Here is a 24,269-nt window from a genome sequence, read left to right as displayed (position 1 = left end):
CTTTGGCTGGGTGTGGCTAAATTACTGGAACTTTTTGGCAATGTTGTTTATTTAGTATTTTTTTTATTTATATTTCACTTTGTTCCTCTGCCATGTTTCCCATTGTCATAATGAAAGGTAGTTATACTCGCCAGGTCAACATGAAATGTATGCATGAAATATACGCATGCTTGCTAGGTCAACAAATTTCATCCAGCAGATTAGCAGATCTTTCTTTCATGGAAAATCTAACATATGTCTCAGCTTTACATTTAATTCTTTTTAAAATTGTTCAAAATCCTATATTGTGCTCAAAAGATTACATACCCTGGCATAGTTAATGGTTGAGTGAAGCTATTTATTGTCAAACTACTGTGTTTTCTCTTTTTAAATCATAATGACAACCAAAAATATCCAAATAACCCTGATAAAAAGTTCACATGCCCTAGTGATTTTGGCCTGATACCATGCACAGAAGTTAACACAAATGGGTTTGAATGGCTAATAAAGGTAACATCCTCACCTGTGACCTGTTTGTTATTGTGTGCGCATAAATGCTAAGTGAGTTTCTGGGATCCAGACAGACTCTTGCATCTTTCATCCAGCCACTGACGCTTCTGGATTGTGAGTCATGGGGAAAGCAAAAGCATTGTCAATGGATCTACCAGAAAAGATAGTTGAACTGTATAAAACATGAAAGGGATAGAAAAAGATATCCAAGGAATTGATAACGCCAGTCAGCAGTGTTGAAACTGTGATTAACAAATGGAAAATCAGGGGCTCTGTAAAAACCAAACCACAATCAAGTAGACCAACAAAATTTTCTGTCACAACTGCCAGGACAATTGTTCAGGATACAAACGAAAACCCACAAATAACATCAGCTGAAATATAGGACTCACTGAAAACGAGTGGTGTGGCTGTTTCAAGATGCACAATAAGAGGCACTTGAAGAAAAATGGGCTGCATGGTCGAGTTGCCAGAAGAAAATCATTACTGCACAAATCCCACAAAGTATATCTCCTACAATATGCCAAGAGCACAGAGAGAAGTCTCCAAACTTCTGGAACGAGGTAATTTGGAGTGATGAGGCCAAAATCAAACTTTTTGGGCAGAACCAGAAACATTAAGGAACACAATTCCTACTGTAAAGCACGGAAGTGGATTGCTGATGATATGGGGGTGTGGAGGCTACAAAGGCACAGGAAACTTGGTCAAAGTTGAAAAAAGATGAATGCAGCACGTCATTAGAAAATACTGGAGACAAATTTGCAGTCATCAGCCCAGAAGCTGCACATGTGATGTACTTGGACGTTCCAACATGACAACGATCCAAAACACAAGGCCAAGCAACCTGTCATTGGCTACAGCAGAACAATCTGAAGGTTTTAAGTGGTGATCCCAGTCTCCTGACCTAAATATCATTAAGCCACTCTGGGGAGAACTCAAGTGCGCAGTTCATGCAAGAAAGCCCAGGAATTTACAGAAATTGGAGGCTTTTTGCCAAGAAGAATGGGCAGCTTTACCATCTGAGAAAATAAAGAGCCTCATGCACAACTTCCACAAAAGATTTCAAGTTGTCATTGATGTTAGAGGGGGCAATACACGGTATTAAAAACTGTAGTATGTAAACTTTTGATCAGGGTCATTTTGATGTTTTTGGTTGTCATTATGATTTAAAAAAAGAAACCACAGTAGTTTGACAATAAATAGCTTCACATTCTCTGAAAAAAGGACAAGAAAGAAAAAAATCTGCCAGGGTATGTAAACTTTTGAGCACAACTGTATACGAACAAATAGACACATACATATTTTTATACAGTGGGTGAAATGAGTATTGAACGTGTCACCAATTTTCTAAGTAAATATACTTCTAAAGGTACTAGTAACATGAATTTCTCACCAGATGTCAGTAACAGCTCATCCAATCCACACTGTCAAACAAATCAAAACATAGATATCCATTATTTAAATACAAAAAACCTGGCACACAAGAATGAATATAAGGACTTTATCATACAGACAATCTAAAAATTATAAAATGTGTATCGTTTCGACCCCTATATTTGGGTTTTCATCAGATACTGAAATGAGACAAATACAGAAGAGGAAACAAAAATAAAAATGTTATATATAATATATAGGGATACATAGGGATCGAAACGTTACACATTTTGCAATTTTGGGATTGCCTGTATGATATTCATTTTAGTGTGCAAGGTTTTGAACCCTTCTTGAGCAGCCATAATTCCAAATGTGCCATAAACCTTATTCTCCTTGTCCATAAATTAAGTTATGTGTAACAATGAGAAATGACACAGGGAAAAAGTATTGAACACGCTTACTGAAATGTATTTAATACTTTGTACAAAAGCATTTGTTGGTGATGACAGCTTTCAGATGCCTCCTGTAACTCATTTTCTATGTGAACATTGAGAGAAATACGAAGAACAGTTTTTTAGCACATGACTGTAAGTGAGCAAATCGCATATGAATGCGCAGTCACATGACGACTACTCAAACTGCTTGGGGGAGGAAACACCAAATTGGATTTTTGCCCCGCGTGCCGGAAAGCCTGGATACACCTCTACCGCATATCCCAGATTCTGTTACATTTGACAGGAAGAATAGCGTGGCATACACTGGTGGTATCTATCGTACCACAAATCTGGCACTAGACTGTGGTTTCCGATAAAACTATGAGGAAATTGTGAACAGAGATTAATATTAGTAATGACTACCTATTATTTATACAGACGTATCAAAATACTAACCTAAACTATACTTCCTCGAAATAATCTTGTAGTCTTTATTATTTTGCATTTTGTATTGAATTTTAGATATGCATTTTAATTGAATAACATGCATAGTAATAACAAAAATGTAATAATAGAGAGAAAATAAAATAGAATACAGGTAATGAAGACACAACATACAGTACTGATCGGGAAGGGATTGTTAGCATAGCCTCTAAATAAGCAGATCAAGCTATTGTGTAACCTAATAAGTATAATACGTGCCACTGAGAACAAGAACACAACACCCAAATTACCGGCAACAATGCATTTTAGGTCTCTTTTACAGTCTATAAGGAAATAATAACACTGTACTCACTTTTCTCTCCACTGGATAAGAATGTTTTGTTGGAAAACTGTGTTACTGGATGTTATGTAAGATTGTTATTCATAATCTTGTAGTATTAATGGGAATTTACATTGCTCCACCCTTATGCAACAATGAGCCAAATTCTTAGTCCTATTATGCAGGCAGAATTCAAGAGTTCAAAGGACCTGATTTATGATTAAGATCTCACTTTTCTTTATTCCATCTTATAAAAATGTACAGTGATGTTTCAGACATATTTGGCAAATGTGATATGATATTGAACACAGCCTCTTCCTCTTCAGTTCTATCAGGGTCATAGAGTAAACAACTCTGGGATCAGGACGATAATTGTCCAGCACCTTTCTCTTCCTTAAAAGTTCTTTTATTCAAAATTCACATCCAAGAATCCTTTAAAAACATTTGTGTCTCAATATCAGGCCACACTGGCCCAAGGCTTATGTGTTTCGGAACAAGGGGCCTGAGATTGGTACACAAATGTTTCTGTACCGCCCCGGGGCTCGGCCGGCTGCCGAGCCGCTCGGATCCGTGCTCGTGGGTAGGTGGCTCGAGCTTTCCACAGACAGAGGGGTCACGTCGCTCTGAAAGGGGGTTGGCGCTACACATAGGGACTTCGGTGGGGAGGTCCACGGCCGGAGCCGCGGTTGTTTGCAGGAGATTTAAGTTCGTGACGCCACCCACGGGTTGTGGTGAATGGATGGACACCACCGCTGCCGTTGACTAGGCTCCCGGGGACGGTGTTGTGCAGCTTGGTCTCTCATCTTCCTCTTAACAATACCCTATAGATCTCTATGGAGTTTAGGTAAGGCAAGTTTGCTGGCCAATCAAACACAGTGATACTGTGGTTATTAAACCAGGTATTGGTACTTTTGGCAGTGTGGACAGATGCCAAGTCCTGTTGGAAAATAAAATTTCCATCTCCAAAAAGCTTGTCAGCAGAGGGATGCATGAAGTGCTCTAAAATTTCCCTGGAAGCCGGCTGCGCTGACTTTGGTCTTGATAAAACACAGTGGACCTACACCAGCAGATGACATGGCTCCCCAAACCATCACTGATTGTGGAAACTTCACACTAGACCTCAAGCAGCTTGGATTGTGGCCTCTCCACTCTTCTTCCAGACTCTGGGACCTTGATTTCCAAAAGAAATATTTGGCATAGTAGTATTCACAAAAGAAAAAAAATTCAGCTCCCTGAATGAGAAAATAAAATTGATGGCTTTATTTACAGATTTCAAATCCAAAAAGTCAATATGACTCCAGCAGCAGTCCACTCCTTGTGAATCTCCCCCAAATTTTTGAATGGCCTTTTCTTAATATATCTATCAAGGCTGCGGTTATCCTGCTTCTTTGTTTACTTGTAATGTTTGCCTGGAGCCACAGACTAAAGCTGGGTTCACACTAAGCGACAGCGACAACGACGTCGCTGTTACGTCACCATTTTCTGTGACGTAACAGCGACCTTGTAAGTCGCTGTTATGATCGCTGCTTAGCTGTCAAACACAGCAGAAGCAGCGATCATAACGTCGCTGTGCTACATGTGCAGAGAGCAGGGAGCCGCGCTTAGCGCTGGCTCCTTGCTCTCCTAGGTACAGTACACATCGGGTTAATTAACCCGATGTGTACTGCAGCTACATGTCACAGTGCAGAGAGCAGGGAGCCGCGCACACTGCTTAGCGCTGGCTCCTTGCTCTCCTTGCTACAGTATACATCGGGTTAATTACCCGATGCGTACTGCAGCCACATGTGCACAGAGCAGGAGCCGGCACTGGCAGCAAGGGCGGAGGCTGGTAACGAAGGTAAATATCGGGTAACCAGGGAAAGGCCTTCCCTTGGTTACCCGATGTTTACGCTGGTTACAGCTTACCGCAGCTGCCAGACACCGGCTCCTGCTCCCTGCTCGCTTCATTTCGTCGCTCTCTCGCTGTCACATACAGCGATGTGTGTGTCACAGCGGGAGAGTGACGACCAAAAAATGAAGCTGGACATTCAGCAACGACCGGCGACCTCACAGCAGGGGCCAGGTCGTTGCTGGATGTCACACACAGCGACGGGACGTCGCTGCAATGTCACAGAAAATGGTGACGTAGCAGCGACGTCGTTGTCGTTGTCGCTGTGTGTGACACCAGCTTAAGACTGGTTGTAGAGGGAAGCTAGAGGAAAAGCAGGATCCTAAGAACTTCTAAGATCACAAAGCAGGATCCTAAGAACTCTGCAACCCTTTAACCCCTATACAGGGATTTGGAATTACACAGAGATCACCACCTGTGGTAGACTGTAGTCCATGGTAGTCAGGCAGGGTCAAAAACCAGGAAATGCAATACAGGAACAGAATCGTCAGGCAAGGGCGTAATGAGGAAACAAAGTGGAGGTCAAATCCGGGACTGGCAGCAAGGTACAAAAACAACAGGCAGGAGGGTAGTCAGAAAACAAGCAGAGGTCAGCACACAGGAATCACTATACAAACAGAACAGGAACCAGGAATACAGAACTATCTTTGGAGGTGGTCAGCAGACAGGAGGGAGAATAAGAAGGGTGTGGTGTCTTCCAATTAGTTGTAGCTGAATGATGGTAACTTCAGCTGGAAGACACACACCACCTACAGTCAGCCAGTGGTACTGCAGATCCCATGGAAACCCAACTTAGTGGATGAGCGGAGCCTGCGCTCACCAGCGACGCTGGCATTGACTCCTCTCCTATCACCATCACTATCCACGGCAGGAACACGGCATAACCTGGTGATCGAAGCAGAAGTTGATGGAGCAGATCTGGTGGGGACTTAACATCACCTTTGTCTACCACACTATTTCCTTCCACTCAACTTTCTATTAATATGCTTGGATACAGCACTCTGTGAACAGCCAGCTTCTTTAGCAATGACCTTTTGTGGCTTACCCTCCTTGTGGAGTGTGCAATGACTGCCTTCTGGATATCTGTCAAGTCAGCAGTCTTCCCCATGATTGTGTAGCCTACTGAACCAGATTAAGGGACCATTTTAAAGGCTTAGGAAGCCTTTGCAGGTGTTTTGTGGTAAGTATTCTAATTTTCTGAGATAATGACTTTTGGGTTTTTGACTGTAAGTCATAATCATCAACATTAACAGAAATAAACACTTGAAATAGATCACCCTGTTTGTAATGACTCTATATAATATATGCTTTTACCTTTTTGTATTGAATTACTGCAATAAATTAACTTTTTGATCATATTCTAATTTATTGAGATGAACTTGTACATCCTGTTATCCATGAAACATGTAAACTAACCATGAACTGAGGTTATTCTCATCACAGAAACCATAGACATATTTCTGCGATCTTCTATAACTTCCTAATCAATGAACGTCCAACTGCCTGAACCCCACTGAAGCTGATAGGCTGTATTCTACACTGCATTTCCCAGTACAGTGAGTGACCATGAGCACCAATGTGCTGGGAAAAACTGTATTGGAGGTTGTATTTTTAAATTGTCCCTTTACCTTCAGACAATTTAATTTAATTTTACAATGTGGTAAGTGGATAATCTGCAAATCGCTTCATTTGAAAAATTCTTGTCCCTAAAAATCACTCCAATGTACTGACCACTGGATGTCTCACTTTCTGTCCACTGCCTGTTGACAAGTGTAACCTGCCTAAAGCAGTGGAGATGATGAGAAAATGACAAGAAATGACGGCGGATCTTTGTTTCTCTGTTTCTGATTTTGTCAAGTTACAAACTGACCTAACATTGACATGAAATAAAGTCCCAGCTCCTATAATGCAGGTAGAATACAGATGAAGAGGAACTGTCCACTGAACAGGAATGGATGGCAAGCTTTGAGATACTGGGCAATTCCCAGAGATAATAAACTGTTATGTGCCTCATGAGTTGTTTTAATTTGATGTGAGAGATGAGGATAGCAAGCCTATGTGTTTCTACAGGTTTCATGTGACTCGTAGAACAGGTACACTGCAAAACAGCATTGTGGCCCTTTCCATCTAAGTATTGGTCACAGCAGTCAGAATCTCAGCCGGTAGAGGTAGCGCATATTACCAATCTGCGTTTGATGAAAATAACCTTTTATTCAGCATCGATGGGAATGTTCCAATAAAAGGTCAAAATTGTCTTTGTTTCATGTTTACATACATCACCCTGACATTGGAGCAGTTAAGCTATGTCCAGTTCTGTAACTCCCCCCATATGCCATCCATAGTGAAGAATCAGACCACACAATTGTATACAGTAAGTCTGCATGATAATTGTATGAAAAGAAGATTTCTTTTTTAGAAATTAAGACTACAGAGTTTATTCAATTATATTTTTTTTTATGCATTGCAGCAATAAAAAGGACTTATTTTCTGGAGCTATACATATCATTTAGAATTTATGATCAACCTTTAGCTACTGATCTGAAGCTGACAAATTGCAGTCTGCTGAAACTCTATCAAAATGGGTTAAAGGCAATTTGTCAGCAGGTTTTTACTATGTAATCTAAGGCAGCATGAGGTAAGGGCTGAGACACTGATTTCAGAGATGTGTCACTTATTAGGTTGTGTGTTGTTGTTGACAATACAGTATTCTGTCAGCAGATACTGATACTGTCAGCAGATCACTGCCAGACTATCCTCCCTGTGCCTCCTAGTCTGACCACATCCCCACCAATAATTATCAGCTGTCGATATACAGATATGGGGTGAATCAGAGGTGTGGGTGGGGTTACCTTTCTGAGCCTTCCTACATCTACAGCAGAGATAACTCTGATTCTATCACAACTGCTGCACCCGATTAACTATGTGATACATCACTGGAATCAGGGTCTCTACATTATGCTGCTCTCAGATGAGATGGCAAAAACCTGGTGACAGATTCCCTGTAAGTAGCAGTATGAATATGTTTGGGTCATTATTTAATAATAATAGATTTAGCCCAATCTTATGCAGATCCAATGATGAGTGAGATAAGTGTCAGGGTTAAGCAGCTGATGAAGGCTAACAAATCCCTCTTTGGCTGCCTGTTTCCAAGTTATTGGAATAGATAGGAGTGGATCTGCAGTACCACGCTGTGGTCAATACACAGTTGACTTAGCTTGGCTATGCTGCTCAGCAACTGGTCACATCCAGCTGGTGCCATCTCTGGGAATACCTGCCTGGTATTTCACCTCCACCAATTAGGTATTGATGCCTAAAGGTGGCTTTACACCCAACGATTTCGCTACAGCGATCTCGTTGGGGTCACGGATTTTGTGACGCACATCCGGCCGCTGTAGCGATCTCATTGTGTGTGACTCCTAGGAGCGATTTTGGATTGTTGCAAAAATGTCCAAAATCGCTCCTCGCTGACATGGGGGTCTTCCCCCAATTATCGCTGCTGTCGCTAGGGCGAAGTTGATCCTCGTCCTTGTGGCAGCACACATCGCTACGTGTGACGTCCCAGGAACGAGGAACCTCTCCTTACCTGCCACACGCCAGCAATGAGGAAGGAAGAAGGTGGGCGGGATGTTTGTCCCGCTCATCTCCACCCCTCCGCTTTGATTGGGCGGCCGCTTAGTGACGTCGCTGTGACGCCGAGCTAACTGGCCCCTTAGAAAGGAGGCGGTTCGCCGGTCACAGCGACGTCGCTGAGCAGATAAGTACGTGTGACGCTATGACAGCGATCTCCACATATCGGCATAATGATAGGGGCGGGTGCTATCACGCTCGCCATCGCTAGCATTGGCTAGCGATGTCGCAGCGTGTAAAGCCCGCTTTATCCTAAGGGCTTGGTCATAGCACTGTATTAATTAAACAAGTGCTATCCAATTTTTTATCGGATAGCAGTTGGACCAATGTTATTCAATGGAGCAGTGCTAAGGTTCGGGGGTTTTTTCACTGAAAAAATGTGTCAGTGAAAAAAACTCACAGCAAGCTAGAATTTCACTCTGAAATCTTATGCCACTCACCCATTCAAGTCTATGGGTGCGATGTCATCCGAGTGCAGTTCGATTTCTCACACAATGGAAAAGATGGAGAAATGTTGTTCTCCATCTTCTTATCTGTGAGAATATGATCATACTATGCTGACACTGATTAAACTCAGATCAGAGCTAGGAGTGTCGTTAGCATAATTGACCTGATTATCTCGATGAGAGAATTTATGGTCGTGTGACCCTGCCCTAAGGATTGGCCATTAATTTAAAAGTACTGGACCCCTTTCAAAAATTTGAATCTGGATATCTACAATATCTGTCATATACTATGTCTCTTTGTGTTGTATTTGTTAGCGATGAGGCATAAGTAACTTTCCATAAATTAATCAATGCAGTCCATTTGTACATGTTTGATAACCTATCCTTTAATTACAAAGGTGTGGTTTGAGCATTAATCAAATGAAATGTTGTGATCTATCCAAACATACAGCAATGTCAGTACATTGTACGAACAAGTCTATCTTAGTAAGACCAGAATGCCAGTGACAGATCATCTCTACTCTTTATTCTTTTGTGTTTCACCTATTTCAGACTAGAAATCCAGTTGACATTACAAAAGTCTAGCTTAGGCTACTTTCACACATCCGGTTTGAGCAGTGCGGCTCAATCTGGCTGTGAAACCTATGCAACGGATGCGGCGAAAACACCGCATCCTTTGCATACGTTTTTACATGCAGACCGTTTTTCCGGTTGCGGCATGCTACTGAGCATGCGCAGTGGAAGAAACCGCATGCGGCGGCCGGATGCGTTTTTCCGCATCGCGCCGCATCCGGCGTCCATAGGCATGCATTGAAAAATGCGCCGCAGCGGCCGGATGCGGCGCAATGCGTTTTTTTTGCCGGAGCAAAAAACGCTGCAGGCAACGTTCCATCCGGCCGCGGCATCGGCTAAATCTGCCACATGCGCCAAAAAACGGACCGAACGCAAGCCCATGCGGCACAATATGGCACTAATGTAAGTCTATGCAAAAAAAACGCAACCGGCGGCAAAAAAAACGGTTGCAGTTTTTCTGCAGAGCGCCGTATTGTGCCGCAGAGCAAAAACCGGATGCGTGAAAGTAGCTGGCTTCCTAATCTTCCTGACAGATTCATAGCAATTAAATTTATGCAACTCAGAAATACGTTATATATTGTGTGATACAAAATGTATAACTGCTATATTACTGGGAAATGCACCGCAGATTTACTCTAAAATCCAATGACAAAAATGTAATGCAAGTAAATGGTTTGAAGCCCCACTAAAGAGACTCTGTCAGGATGTATTTGCTATGTAATCTGAAGTCAGGATGCTGTAAGGCGGGCTTTGCACGTTGCGACATCGCAAGTCGATGCTGCGATGTTGCACGCGATAGTCCCCGCCCCCGTCGCAGGTACGATATCTTGTGATAGCTGGCGTAGCGAAAATTATCGCTACGCCAGCTTCACATGCACTCACCTGCCCTGCGACCGTCGCTCTGGCCGGCGACCCGCCTCCTTCCTAAGGGGGCGGGTCGTACGGCGTCAGAGCGACGTCACACGGCAGGCGGCCAATAGCCGCGGAGGGGCAGAGATGAGCAGGATGTAAACATCCCGCCCACCTCCTTCCTTCCGTAGCCGCCGGCGGCAGGTAAAGTGATGTTCCTCGCTCCTGCGGCTTCATACACAGCGATGTGTCCTGCCGCAGGAGAGAGGAACAACATCGTACCTGTCGCGGCATCGCAATTATGAAAAAGTCGGAGCCTGCAGCGATGATACAATAACGACGCTTTTGCGCTCGTTAATCGTATCATCTAGGCTTTACACACAACGATGTCGAAAGTGACGCCGGATGTGCGTCACTTTCGATTTGACCCCACCGACATTGCACGTGCGATGTTGCAACGTGCAAAGCCGCCCTAAGAGTTAATATGCAGTTTACAGCCAGCCGTCTCTTATCTCAAAGTGTGTTTTTTGTTTACCTGCAATGTTACCTTAAGCTTCTTAGCTTTATCATTAGTGTGGGTCTGAGAGGTACATGAGCTCTAGTCCGACTGCTCCCCCTCTGTGATTAGCAGCTTTTGTCTATGGAAATGTATATTGAAAGTCTGGTTTGAGGAGGCAGCTCCCAGAGCTCTGCTACATACAAAATCTAAAATCTTTTGCTGTCAGAACGGCTGCAGCCAGTAGTCTTAGTGATACATAATTGGATTCAGATCTCTTTGCCTACTTTATGCTGCTCTCAGATGAGGTAGCAAAAACCTGCTGACAGATTATGCCTTTAAAACAATATAGGAAAAAAAAAAATCACTGTAGATTTCTGCCTTAGGTTACATACAGTAGAGTGAAATCTGTAGTTAAATCCAAATAAAAATCCAGATTGTGCAGATTTGAATAAGAATTTAAATCTTTTCCTCATTTGTTCTAGCACGTATAACCTGTATTCTTATTGGCAGAATCACTTGTTGCATAACCATCAGTCTGTCAGGTTACAATTTAAGGCATTATCTAGAGATAATAAACCTAAAATAGTAAAATAATAACTTTTTCAATTGATTTACTTTCAGAAATTTCTGCTGCATATGCTTACCCACCTTCAAGATGAATGTGACATGCACGAGCCACTACAGTCAACCATAGTGTTGTCACTGAGGCCTAGTCCACATTATGTTTATACTGTGCCCCTGGGCAGTCATGTACTGCCAATAGAGGCAGGCCACACCACTGCTATGAGACTTGTGAGCTAGGGGGTCCTGGCAGCGGCTGCCTGCGGTGCGTGCGCTTTGACTTTGATCTCAGGCAGAGTGTCAGGCCATGTGCCCACGGGAGCTTTTTGCTGCGGAGTTTGCCGCGGAAAACCTGCAGATTTTTCTGGATTTTCCAGATATATCCGCAGTTTCTAGCATGTACAGGCACTCCCCATGTTACCCTATGGGACATGGGGAGTGTCTGTGTCCACGCTGCGGAAAGTGCGGCTGCGGAATCTCCTGCGGAGATCCCTCAGCCGCACCTAACTGCATGTCAATTTTTCATGCGGATTTACTTGCGGAGATCCCGGCCCTCTGCTATGGAGATAGAGGCCGGGACGTCCGCAGGTAAATCGCGTGAAACTCTGCATGTTTCCCGCAGCTATTCCGCTGGAAACTCGCAGCTAAAAATAGCTGCGGATGCCGGCGGGCAGCTGCGGGAAACATGCGGCCGTACCTGCGAATATATCCGCAGGTACGAGCGTCCCGTGGGCACATGGCCTTAGACTGTCAGCGTCTGAAACTCAGCACCGGCGTGTACAGAGTCCTAGGAGGAGCTACTCCTGCTCTGTTGCTCCTATCTCTGGCTCAATTTTCATATGCACAACACGCCCCCTGGCCGACATAGCTTTTCAGCCAGATAGAGGAGCTTTGGACTTGGTGGCAGACAAGCGAGCTGCAGCAATTGGTAGTTGCTACTGCTCGTGGGTGGCTCTGCACAGCATCGACACTCAACAGAGAGTCAGGCAGGAACAGTCACAAAATAGGAGTACTGCCTCTGGAGACAGTGACCTGGGCCCAGCGGTGGTACTAATCTACTTACAGTATGGTAGATGCTAGTGTATCCAGGTATGGCATAATTTCAAATGTTGTAAATGCAGTACAACGTTTACGTTTACAGTCGGAATAAACATTATTGGTCATGGAGTTGTTTATAATAGAAGCGGGGTCTGGGGGTAAAACCCCCAAATGGAGAGGGAGGCAGGAGGAGCAAACTCCCCCCTTGCATGATTACATTGGACCGGAGGAAACATCGCCATGTCCACCACCCAAACCAGTCACGCCCACTAACCTGGAAGGAGCTCATACATACTAGGCTCAACCCTTACGAGACTGGCTAGGATGAAAGGGGTGGTTCACTTCTCTGCAATAATGGCTACATCCCTGTAAAACTGATACGGAAAGCTTTTTCTAAATACCTTGTTCAGCCAATTCTGCCTCTGAGCAGCGCTACTGTGGTCCGCTCATCCCCACGCAGTGACACTGTCATGTCCCCACCGGAGTCCGCTCCTGCGACTTCTGCTCCGATCGCCTGATGACGCAGTGTTCCAACCATGGATAGTGCTGGTGATGGGAGAGGAGTCGGTGCCCGTGGCTCTGCTGAGCACAGGCTCCACTCATCCACTATAGTGATGTGTCGGTCGTGAACGATCCGACACAAAGATCCGGCTCCCTGCAGTGGCTGACAGGAGCCGGATCACTAGCGTGAGCCAATAAAATCTCTAAACGTCTCTTTTCGCCACTGAAATGCCGCCCACCCGCGGCTAAACTCCACCTACTCAACAATCTAATTGGTCACTTGTAAGTGGGCGGGGTTTAGCTGTGGGTGGGCGGGGTTTCAGCGGCGTCACTATAATCTTAAATATGTGTTCACCTGGGGTAAACACACATTTAATAAGGAGCCGAGAACGATCTGAAAGATCCGGCTCTTTTTGGTGAGCGGAGCCATGGGAACCGGATAACCAAAAAGAGCCGGACTGCCCATCCCTAATCCACTAGGCTGAGTTTTCCTAGAACCTGTAGTACCACTGGCTGACTGTAGGTGGCGTGTGTCTTCCAGCTGAAGTTGCCATCATTCACCTGCAGCCAATTGGAAGACACCCCACCTTTCTTATTCCCCCTCCTGTCATGTGACCACTGCCAGAGATAGTTCTGTACTCCTGGTTCATGTGCTGTTTGTATTTTGATTCCTGTGCGCTGACCCTTGTTTTTTAACTACCCTCTTGCCTGTCGTTTTTGTACCTTGCTGCCAGTTCCGGATTTGACCTCTGCTTTGCCTCCTCACTATGCCTTGCCTGCCGATTCTGTCACTGTATTGCATTTCCTGTTTTTTTGACCCTGCCTGACCACCATGGATTACAGTCTACCACAGGTAGTGATCTCTGGGGCTCTGTGTAATTCCAAATCCCTGTATAGGGGTTAAAGGGTTGCGGAGTTCTCGGGGTCCTGCTTTGTGAGCGGCTTTTCTCTAGACTCCCCTTGCATCCAGTCTGAGTCTGTGGCTCTAGGCAGGCGTTACATTAACTCTGGCCCACTAACAAAAAAAAAAATGGAAACCTCTCCAATCTTTAATAGACCAGATACTGACCCTGTCTGGCTTGGTTCAAGGAAGTAACTTGCACTTGGTTCAACCAAGTGCAAGAGCTCCAGTCTGCCTAAGTTCAAGCTCCTGCAGCACCTCCCTCATCATGTCCAGAGTCCCGTCGACGTCAAGGGAGCAGATCACGTTGTGGAGCCCATCATGGAGAGCCTGGATCTCAGAGACAATCACTTCCAGAGCAGCAACAGCACCAGATTGAGCCCCAGGATACTCACTCAGGTGCCCAGGTACTCCCTGCAGACCCTATAAAGTTAATGTTACCTGTCTCATTGTCTCACCAGGGAAAATCTGTGTGGCTGCAGGCCTTTGTTGATTGTGGTTTTGCAGCCAACTTCATAAACTGTGATGTAGCAAAAGAGCTGGGTTTGCCTTTACTGAGACTGAACTCTCCCATTAAAATCTCTGCAATTGATAATACCCCTCTCACTCAGGGTGTGGTTAACTTTGTAACCCCAGAGATTTCCATGCTTGTTGGAGCTTTGCATGTAGAATCAGTGTCATTTTTTGTTCTTGAGAACCTGACGGCAGCAGTGGTATTTAGTATGCCATGGCTGCGCAAACATAACCCGGTCATAGACTGGCACCAGGGTGAGATTGTACGCTGGAGCCCTGAGTGTCAGGAGACATGTATGTCTTTATCTGTGAACCTGACTAGAGCTGAACCTGTTCTCATACCTGATGCATCCAGGGATTTTGCTGATGTGGTTTTTGTTTCTAACTGAAAAATTATCTCCACACAGAGATTATGACTGCCCCATAGATTTGGTCCCCAATTCCCGACTCCCCAAGGGTAGGATTTATAATCTTTCTGGTCCAAAACGTCAGGCCATGAAAGATTATATAGCAGACAGTCTGCAGAAAGGGTTTATCAGACCATCCTGGCGCTGGATTCTTTTTTGTGGAGAAAAAAGATGGTGGCCTCAGACCTTGTATTGACTACCATGAACTTAACGCTATTACTGTAAAGAATCAGTACCCTCTGCCACTCATCCACAATCTCTTTAACCAGCTTACAGGAGCCCGGTGCTCCACAAAGCTGGATCTCAGGGGTGCATATAACCTAATCTGCATCAGAGGAGATGAGTGGAAAACGGCATTTAACACTCCAGAGGGACACTATGAGTACCTGGTAATGTCTTTTGGGTTAAGTAATGCGCCGGCTGTCTTTCAGAACTTTGTTAATGACCTTTTCAGAGATGTCTGTGGTCACTATATGGTGGTCTATCTGGATGACATCCTGATTTATTCTCCTGATGCTAAGTCACATGTTAAACATGTCCGCACTGTACTCCACAGACTCAGGGAGAACTCCCTGTTTGCTAAGTATGAAAAATGTGTTTTTTGTTTGTTTTTTTGTTGATGAGGTTAATTTCCTGGGTTATATATTGTCTGCAGAAGGCTTCCGCATGGATCCCTGTAACCTACAGCCGATTAAGGAGTGGGTGCAACCCAAGTCCTTGAAAACCTTGCAGTGTTTCCTTGGGTTTGCAAATTATTATCGCAAATTTATTAGGGATTTTTCCAAGATTGCCAAACTCCTCACAGATTTGACTAAAAAGGGCGCTGATGTGGTTAATTGAAAGCCAGAGGCGATCCATGCCTTCTCAAAATTAAAAGAATGTTTCTCCTCAGACCCTATTCTGGTTCAGCCTGACCTCAAGCGTCCATTTATTGTAGAAGTCGATGCATCCGAGGTTGGAGTGGGGATGGTGCTATCACAGGGTACTCCGTCTCTCACTCAACATCGTCCTTGTGCCTTCTTTTCCCGCAAATTTTCTCCCTCCGAGAGAAACTATGATATTGGTAATCGTGAGCTGATGGCCATTAAATGAGCCTTCGAGGAATGGCGCCACTTCCTCTAGGGCGCCAAACATAAGGTCACAGTCATCACAGACCATAAGAACCTCACTTATCTGGAATCTGCTAAGAGACTCAATCCTAGGCAAGCTAGGTGGGCATTGTTCTTCTCCAGATTTGATTTTGTGGTAACGTTCTGGCCCGGTAACAAGAACACAAGAGCTGATGCACTTTCCAGTAGCTTCTGTCCCTCTCAGTCAGAAAACATCGAACCAGTCCCTATTTTAGCTAAGGGCATTGTTGTACCATCGGTATCCATAGATTTGATAGAACAAATCAGTGATGCCCAAGACCAGTCCCCTGAAACCACTCCTGACCGTAAATTGTTTGTCACTCCCCCACTTCATCTACGAGTACTTCAGGAGTCCCATAATTCTGTCCTTGCAGGTTACCTGGTATAGGCAATACCCTCCGACTTTTAACTAGCAACTTTTGGTGGCCAACAGTAGCAAAGGACTGTAAGGAATATGTACTGGCCTGTGAAACTTGTGCTCGAGCCAAGACACCCTGTACCCATCCCACTGGATTTCTCCAATCCTTACCTATTCCAGAAAGTCCTTGGACCCATCTCTCCATGGAGTTCATCACTGACCTCCCACATTCGGAAGGGAAGACTTGTATCTGGGTAATAGGGGATAGATTCAGTAAACAGTGTCATTTTGTTCCATTGTCCGGATTACCTAATTCTGAAACTCTTAGCAGGTTGTTCATTAGGCATATTGTGCGGTTACACGGGGTTCCCGAGACTATTGTTTCTGACAGAGGAACGCAGTTCATCTCAAAATTCTGGAGGGCTTTTTGTAAAAAGATTAATAGACTTCCAGTTGACCTGACATCACCGAGCCCGGCCCCAGGCTCCCTGCTAGCTAACACTGGAGGTAAGTATGAGCATGGGAAATGAGAAGGGGCTGTCTAAAAATCAGACAACCCCTTTAAGAGGCTTATTTAGTATTTTGGCTAGATGGCCAATAATTTTTTTATCTGAGGGAAAACCCTTTTAAAACTGGATACACTAAAGTTATTTTTAATATTTCCACATCCCAGCCTGTGTTTATATATGCATTTTTTAAATTTATCTATAAATCAATTAATGTGAGATTTCTTAAAAGGAACCAACCAGCAGGATTTTCACATGTAAAGTACAGACAGTGGTATACTGGCGCTAGGATGATTAATCAAGTCATACCTTCAATTTAGAGATTGGATCCTTGATTGCAGAAAAAAAAATGTTATCAAAGGTCCAGAAGTGAGTGCATTGGTTCAGTGACGTGTGCATCGGGACGGGACTATGTGGCTCGGGACTGTGGTATGCACAGGCACTGACCCTGACACCATTTTATTGAAGAGTTCCTTAAATATTTCTAGACTCTACTGCGCATGCGCTGGCCATAAGTATAATGGCGTCAACGGGGGAAAGAAAGTTACATAGAGGCCAGCATAGCGCACAGGGGAGGAATATTAGCGCAAGACCCTACTCACATAGTCCCACCCCGCTGCACATATCAATTAACCAACGTATTAATTTCTGGACCTTTGATAAAATTTTTCTTTCTGCAAAGAAACATCCAATCTCTAAACTGAAGGTCTGATTTTATTCGCCATCCTAGCACCAGTATGGCGCTGCCTGTGCTTTATATGCTGGTTGGTTCCCTGAGGTGTAGTGCTGAATATCCTTCCTAGTGTTGTTTCTCACTCTGCACCATGGTCCTTTTCAAGTAGGAGTGTGGGAGGAAGCTGGAGAACACACGGAAAACCCTATGTGATTTTAAGAAAACATAAGAACGCACCTATTTGTTGATTAGGGACGGTTTAAAGTTCTCAGAAAAGGAAGCGAAAACTTTAAAAATAGTAACAAAGTCTAATCAGCAAAAGCGCAATGTAGAGTAAACCGGTCTGATTATGATATGTCATCGAGCGTTCTCCTTCTCCACTCGGCACAGCACAAGTTAATTTGCACAGACAACACTGGTTAACTAGTTGGTTAGGAAGAGAGTAAAAAACTAATGATATAACAAAACAGAGCAAAAAATGTAACATCAGAGTTACTTACTCATTTATTCGTGTTCCTTTAACAGTCAGGAGAGGACGTGCTGGTGTAAGATTACTAGTGACACTCACTGTCTCTATAGGAAGGGATAGGCTGCAGCTAGAAGAATGACAGACCAGCCAACCAATAAAATCCTCCTTACTAAGAAAAGTTCTGTTAACTAACTGAGTGCCAGACATGCTTCTCCGTCTTGTAGAGTGCACAGCACATTCTCTCAGAAGTAAACAGCTTTTTAATATCTCTACTTATAGGATGCCTTTTGTCAATTTTCTTCCTTTAGTTAAGGCATTATGTTCTCTTTATAGTACCAGGGCACACTATGCTGCTCAAAGAGGCCACTGCCATTAAGAAATACTGTTGCCATGGAGGGCAGTACTTGTTCTGCAACAATGTTTAATTAAAGGGAATCTGTCAGCTGGATTTAACCCCCCAAACTATTTATATGCACATGTAGATCTTTCAAAGAAATATCCAGAAATACCATTACATGGCCAGTGAGAAATCAGCATTTGTATTGATATGCAAATGAGCCTGAAGAGCTATATGTAGATCTGAAGCCTCTGTCACTCCAGCTCTATTCCTCTACATTTACTTGCTTGATTGACAGCCTTTATGCTGTGTGACTTCAAGAAAAGGAGTAGTCAGTCAAAGAGGAGACGGAACTGAGTAGGTAATAGAGCTGGAGTGACAGAGCCCTCAGATCTACAGACTTATTTAAATATCAATTCAAACAATGATTTGTCAGCATTGGACTAGCCATGGCTAGTGATATAGTGATATAGTGATGGGTGGTTAACATGCTCCCATATGGACACAGGTGGCCAATCGGACACATATGCTATAGAACAGGGGTCGGGAACCTATGGCTCGCGAGCCAGATATGGCTCTTTTGATGGCCGTATCTGGCTCGCAGACAGGGCTCCTACCTGTCTATGGGAAGGATCAGGGCCGGCGCCAGCACCCGGCAAACCCGGTCAGCTGCCGGGGGGGCCCACTCGCGGTGGCAGGAGTGGCGCACCGCTACTCAGGGGGGCCCGGTGGCCGCGCTGTCACCACCCCCCGCCGAGGATCGAGCTTTCAATTGCATCGGCATCGCAGGTGCCGATACAATTGAGAGCAATGATGAGAGAGTGAGCGGCGCGCTCTCTCTCTTATTCTCCCCGCTGTGACTGTCGGCGTTCTTCAAGTTCTGACAGATCTGCAGCGAGCGTGGTGACGTCATCACTGCGCGCCTGCTGAGAGGTCAGCGAGCGACAGCAATGGACGATGCGCCGAGGAGAAGTGAGCTGCCCCTCTACTGACACTGGGCTCCCCTGACTCACAGGCCGGCCACTACACAGCGGCACTAGTACACATAGGGGCCCGGCAGCCGCTCTGCGTCTATGTGTAGTGCTGCTGTGTAGTGGCCGAACTGTGAGTCAGGGGAGCCCAGTGTCAGTAGAGGGGCCCCTGACCTGGAGAGGCCACCAGCCATGTCTGAGCTGCAGGAGTGCTAGTCCTGACCTGCACAGCAGACGGAATCTCCATCCTGCAGGACCTGCGATGATGTCACGCCCATGTGACTGTGTGGGAGGAGACACAGGATGGCGGGCAGAAAGCAAGAGAACTGAATCCTGAAGGAGATGTGGACACATGACTGGTAATAAGAAAAGAGGGGACATGAGGGTGAGGGGGGCTGCAGGGTGAGGGGCATATGAGGGCTGCAGACTGTGACAGAAGCATGTGAAGGGGTGCAGAGTGTTTGAGAGGGGTAAGTTGGGGTACAGGCAGGGTGAGATATGTGAGCAGGGTGTGTGAGATATGGGGGTGTATTGTGTATGATATGGGGGGTGCAGGCTGTATGGGAAGCAGGGTATGTGACATATGGGGGTGTAGTGTGTGAGATCTGGGGGGTGCAGGCTGTATGGGAAGCAGTGTGTGTGTGTGTGGGATATGGGGGGTGCAGGCCGTATGGGGAGCAGTGTGTGTGTGTGTGTGATATGGGGGGTGCAGGCTGTATGGGAAGCAGGGTGTGAGAGATATGGGGGTGTAGGCTGTATGGGAAGCAGGGTGTGTGAGATATGGGGGTGTAGTGTGTGTGATATGGGGGTGCAGGCTGTATGGGGAGCAGGGTATGCGACATATGGGGGTGTAGTGTGTGGGATATGGGGGGTGCAGGCTGTATGGGGAGCAGTGTGTGTGTGTGATATGGGGGGTGCAGGCTGTATGGGAAGCAGGGTGTCTGGGCCACTGACAGATACAATTGCTCCAGCGGTCACTTAGTACACAAAGGAGTGTTCCTCTCTGCTGCACTAAGCCACCGCTGGACCTAAACAATAATTCGTTGTAAAATAATAAAATAGATAATTGACATAACTGACAATGCGTTGTGTGACATGTCCAATATTCCAGCTTCTTTCTTCTGCGAATGCCTCAAAGCTGGCATTCTCTCAACATCAGGTGGGAAGAATGCCAGCTTCCAGTCATGCGCAGGAAAAAGAAGAAGCCAGACTGCTGGACTGATGTCATGCATCGCAAGTTCACAATGTAAGTTATTTATTTGATTTTTTTACTGCTAATTACCATTGTTTCAGTCCAATTGTGGCTTTATACAGCAGGGAGGAGCATTCCTTGCTGTACTAAGTGAACATTGGAGCGATTGATCTGTCAATGGCCCTTTAAACATATTGTACGGCTCTCGCGGAATTATATTTCAAAATATGTGGCGTTTACGGCTCTCTTAGCCAAAAAGGTTCCTGACCCCTGCTATAGAAAGTGACCAAGGACACTGCCCCAGTGCCCTCTGATGAAGCTGTAGGGGAAACACGTTTCAGGGCACTGGGGAATATGGTCTATTTATTTGTACATTTATTATGGCTCACTCTGGTGGGTAATTCTGTCATTGCTATGTTACACTATATCAGATCTATTTATTGCTGGTTTTTTTTTAATATTTATTTGTTCATCTTTTGGATTAGAATCCCGCTGTCATTGATATATCTCCTACTATTTGAATAGTGTTTCATTGGTTATTACTATTTTCTGTGGATTTCTGTCCATATAATTATTATGATTTTTTTGCTTGTGCAAGCATTGTAACTCCCTTTTTTGTACTATAACTTTTAAAACTATTATGTATCTTTAATGTACACTTGATGCCATAATTTGACACACCATTGTCCACACTGCTTTTTCTTGTTTCTTAACGGGGTCTTTTTCTCTTATCTTGTGTGTGGGGAATGAAATTTGATCAATAAATTTTATGTTTATTTGTAATTTTTAGTCATCTATTATCTAGTACTATTTTGGGAGTCACATATAAGTATTTTGTTTTTGTTGGGACACCATGATACCTATTAGCATTAAAGGGGTGGTTCACCCATATTTTTTATTTTCTAGATCGATATTATATTGAGAAACAGTAGGAAGACTGCAGCTACCGCGGTTATGTCACGTGATCAAGAACTTGATGTGACGTCACCGTATCCCCGAAGTCACGGAGCTCGGGGGTCAGGCGAGGGAAACAGCCGGTCTGCAATAGCGCCTCTCACAGGCACTATTGCCAACATAAGGTATTTGAGAGAAACTTTGTTTCTCAATATAATATCGATTTAGAAAATAAAAAAATGTGGGTGAGCCACCCTTTTAAGGGCTTTCATGTGCAGTATTGGTTACTTATTGTTTTGTTTTTGGTGAATATAGGCCCACTAGAAGGTGGCCCGATTCTACGCATCGGGTATTCTAGAATTTTCGTATTGTGTAGTTAATGTATGATTTTTGTTATATATATATATATATATATATATATATATATATAGATGTTGTTGTCCGTAGTTACCAAGTGTTTGTGTAGGGCGCTGTACATGTTCTGGGTGTTGTCTGGGTGTGGCGGGGGGTGAGAGCGGTGTTGTATGTGTGTTGCGTGTGTTGCGTTGTTTGTGGAGCGCTGTGTGTCTGTAGCGTTGTGTGTGTGTTGCGCGGTTTGTGTGAGTGTGGTGTGTTTTGGGGGAGGTATGTTTTGTGCAATGTGTGTGTGTTGCGTGGTATGTGCGTATATTTATGTATGCCGTGGTGTTTGTGTGTTGGGTGTTGTGTGTGCAGCGTTGTCTGTGTGTGGGTGTGTCTGTGTAGGGCGGTGTTTGTGGTTCCCAGTGTGTGTGTGGTGTGTTGTGTGTGTGTGTGTGTGTTGAGGGAAGGTGTGCACCTCCCATCGTGCTCCATCCCCCATGCTGCGCACCCCCCATCGTGCTCCATCCGCCATGCTGCGCACTCCCAAACGTGCTCCATCCGCCATGCTGCGCACTCCCAAACGTGCTCCATCCGCCATGCTGCGCACTCCCAAACATGGTCCATCCGCCATGCTGCGCATTCCCAAACGTGCTCCATCCGCCATGCTGCGCACTCCCAAACGTGCTCCATCCGCCATGCTGCGCACTCCCAAACGTGGTCCATCCGCCATGCTGCGCACTCCCAAATGTGCTCCATCCGCCATGCTGCGCACTCCCAAACGTGCTCCATCCCCCATGCTGCGCACTCCCCTTCGTGCTCCATCCCCCATGCTGCGCACCCCTCATCGTGCTCCATCCCCCATGCTGCACCAGCATCAGCCTCTCTCCTCCCAGCATCAGCCTCTCTCCTCCCAGCATCAGCCTCTCTCCTCCCAGCCTCAGCCTCCCCCAGCATCAGCCTCTCTTCTCTCAGCCTCCCCCCTCCCCCTCCCAGCCTCCCTCCTCCCAGCCTCCCCCAGCATCAGCCTCCCCCTCCCAGCCTCCCCCAGCATCAGCCTCCCCCTCCCAGCCTCCCCCAGCATCAGCCTCTCGCCTCCCAGCCTACCCCAGCATCAGCCTCTCTCCTCCCAGCCTCCCCCAGCATCAGCCTCCCCCTCCCAGCCTTTCTCCTCCCAGCCTCCCCCAGCACGCCGTGCTCCTCTGCCGACACTCACAGATCCGATCGCATACACTCACACACACACACTCACACATCAGAACACACTCACACACATCCGATCGCATACACTCACACACACACTGACGATATCGCACATACGCGCTCACACTCACAACATCCGGAGATACCACATGCTTCTGGCCATGTGATCCTCCGGCAGGTCCTGGAAGGTCACTCCACAGTATCGCCGCCGAGAAGCAAGCAATATCCCAGGATGTTGTGAGTGTGTGGATGCGATGTGATGTGTGTGTGAGAGTGAGTGTGATCTGATGTGTGTGCGTGTGTATGTTCCGCCGCTGCAGGACCTTGATGCGCTGGTAACTATGCTACCATGGTTACCAGCGTATCCCGTCCCCCGCTCGCATGGGAGCCCACACCAGCATACGGCGGCAACCCCAGCAATGCGAGGGTATGTGTCGGCTGGGTTGGCGGCGTACGCTGATGTGGGCTCCCGGGGGTACAGTACTCACCTGGGAGTCGTGGCTCCGTGTCGGTTCGGGGAATGCATACGGGGGGCGGGGCCAGAGCGAGCGTGCATTGCGTGAGGGGGCGGGGCGTGGCCGAGTTGCCAATGCGTGCAGGGTGCCGGGGCGAGAGGCCAATCCGTGTGGGGGGGTGGAGCCTGGGCGAGCGGCTGGCCAATCCGTGTGCAGGCGGAGCCTGGGCGAGCAGCCAATCCGTGCGGGGGGGCGGGGCCATGGCGAGCCCAGCGGCCAATCAGCTTTGTGTCACCGTAAGGACACAATTTTGGAGCAAGACAGACAGACAAACAGACAGACAGACAGAATAAGGCAATTATATATATAGATAAATGGATTACTGCAGCCGTGATTTGAATTGGGTTCCATAACTTTCTAAAGTATTTGACAGTGATGTGTGCGCTGTGACATCCCTTCCCTCACCGCAGGGTTAATAATCACAGATTAGGTTAAAAAACCTTTTACATAGATGCACCAGGATATAGTGGATCAAAGCCTTTTTGGAGCAATACTTAAGGAAATATATCTTCCCTTGAGGTCTACGTATACAAGTGTTTCCCTCATACATGTTCACGCACAATATTAGAACTCTTGAATGGCTTGGACAAGCGAAATCTTGAAGAGTTTGAAAAAGAAATTGAGGTATTGGATACTGATTTGAAACATAAATTATCCTGGGGTGCCATTGATCTTTTTGGAAAAGACTTGTCTCAGATTTCTCTGGTGAAGGTCGTCCACCACTCGGCCTTCAAGTAAATATCAAGTACACTATGGAAGATCAAGGCCTAAGAATTAATACAAGGATGGAAACTCGCAATACCACTACAGGCCCCCTTC

At 45.7% G+C, this 24,269-nt stretch overlaps 1 protein-coding gene across 3 annotated transcripts in view; it reads right to left on the bottom strand.

Annotated features, from left to right (window-relative positions):
• Positions 1 to 24,269, bottom strand: part of DAO (D-amino acid oxidase) — a 137,075-nt gene that overhangs the window by 71,892 nt on the left and 40,914 nt on the right. The window contains exon 1 of one of the 3 annotated variants that reach the window (XM_075341713.1): positions 18,031 to 18,130. The exons of 1 other annotated variant lie outside the window; for it this stretch is intronic. The gene's annotated coding sequence lies outside the window, so the exon portion shown is untranslated. Of the gene's footprint in view, positions 1 to 3,093; positions 3,172 to 18,030; positions 18,131 to 24,269 lie in introns of those variants that run through there. One more of the 3 variants, XM_075341716.1, reaches the window with a different exon arrangement.

The sequence above is a fragment of the Anomaloglossus baeobatrachus genome, chromosome 1 (assembly GCF_048569485.1).
Source record: "Anomaloglossus baeobatrachus isolate aAnoBae1 chromosome 1, aAnoBae1.hap1, whole genome shotgun sequence".
Taxonomy (NCBI): domain Eukaryota; kingdom Metazoa; phylum Chordata; class Amphibia; order Anura; family Aromobatidae; genus Anomaloglossus; species Anomaloglossus baeobatrachus.
The sequence above is the reverse complement of the archived record's forward strand: the minus strand, read 5'-3'. Positions and strand labels throughout refer to the sequence as shown.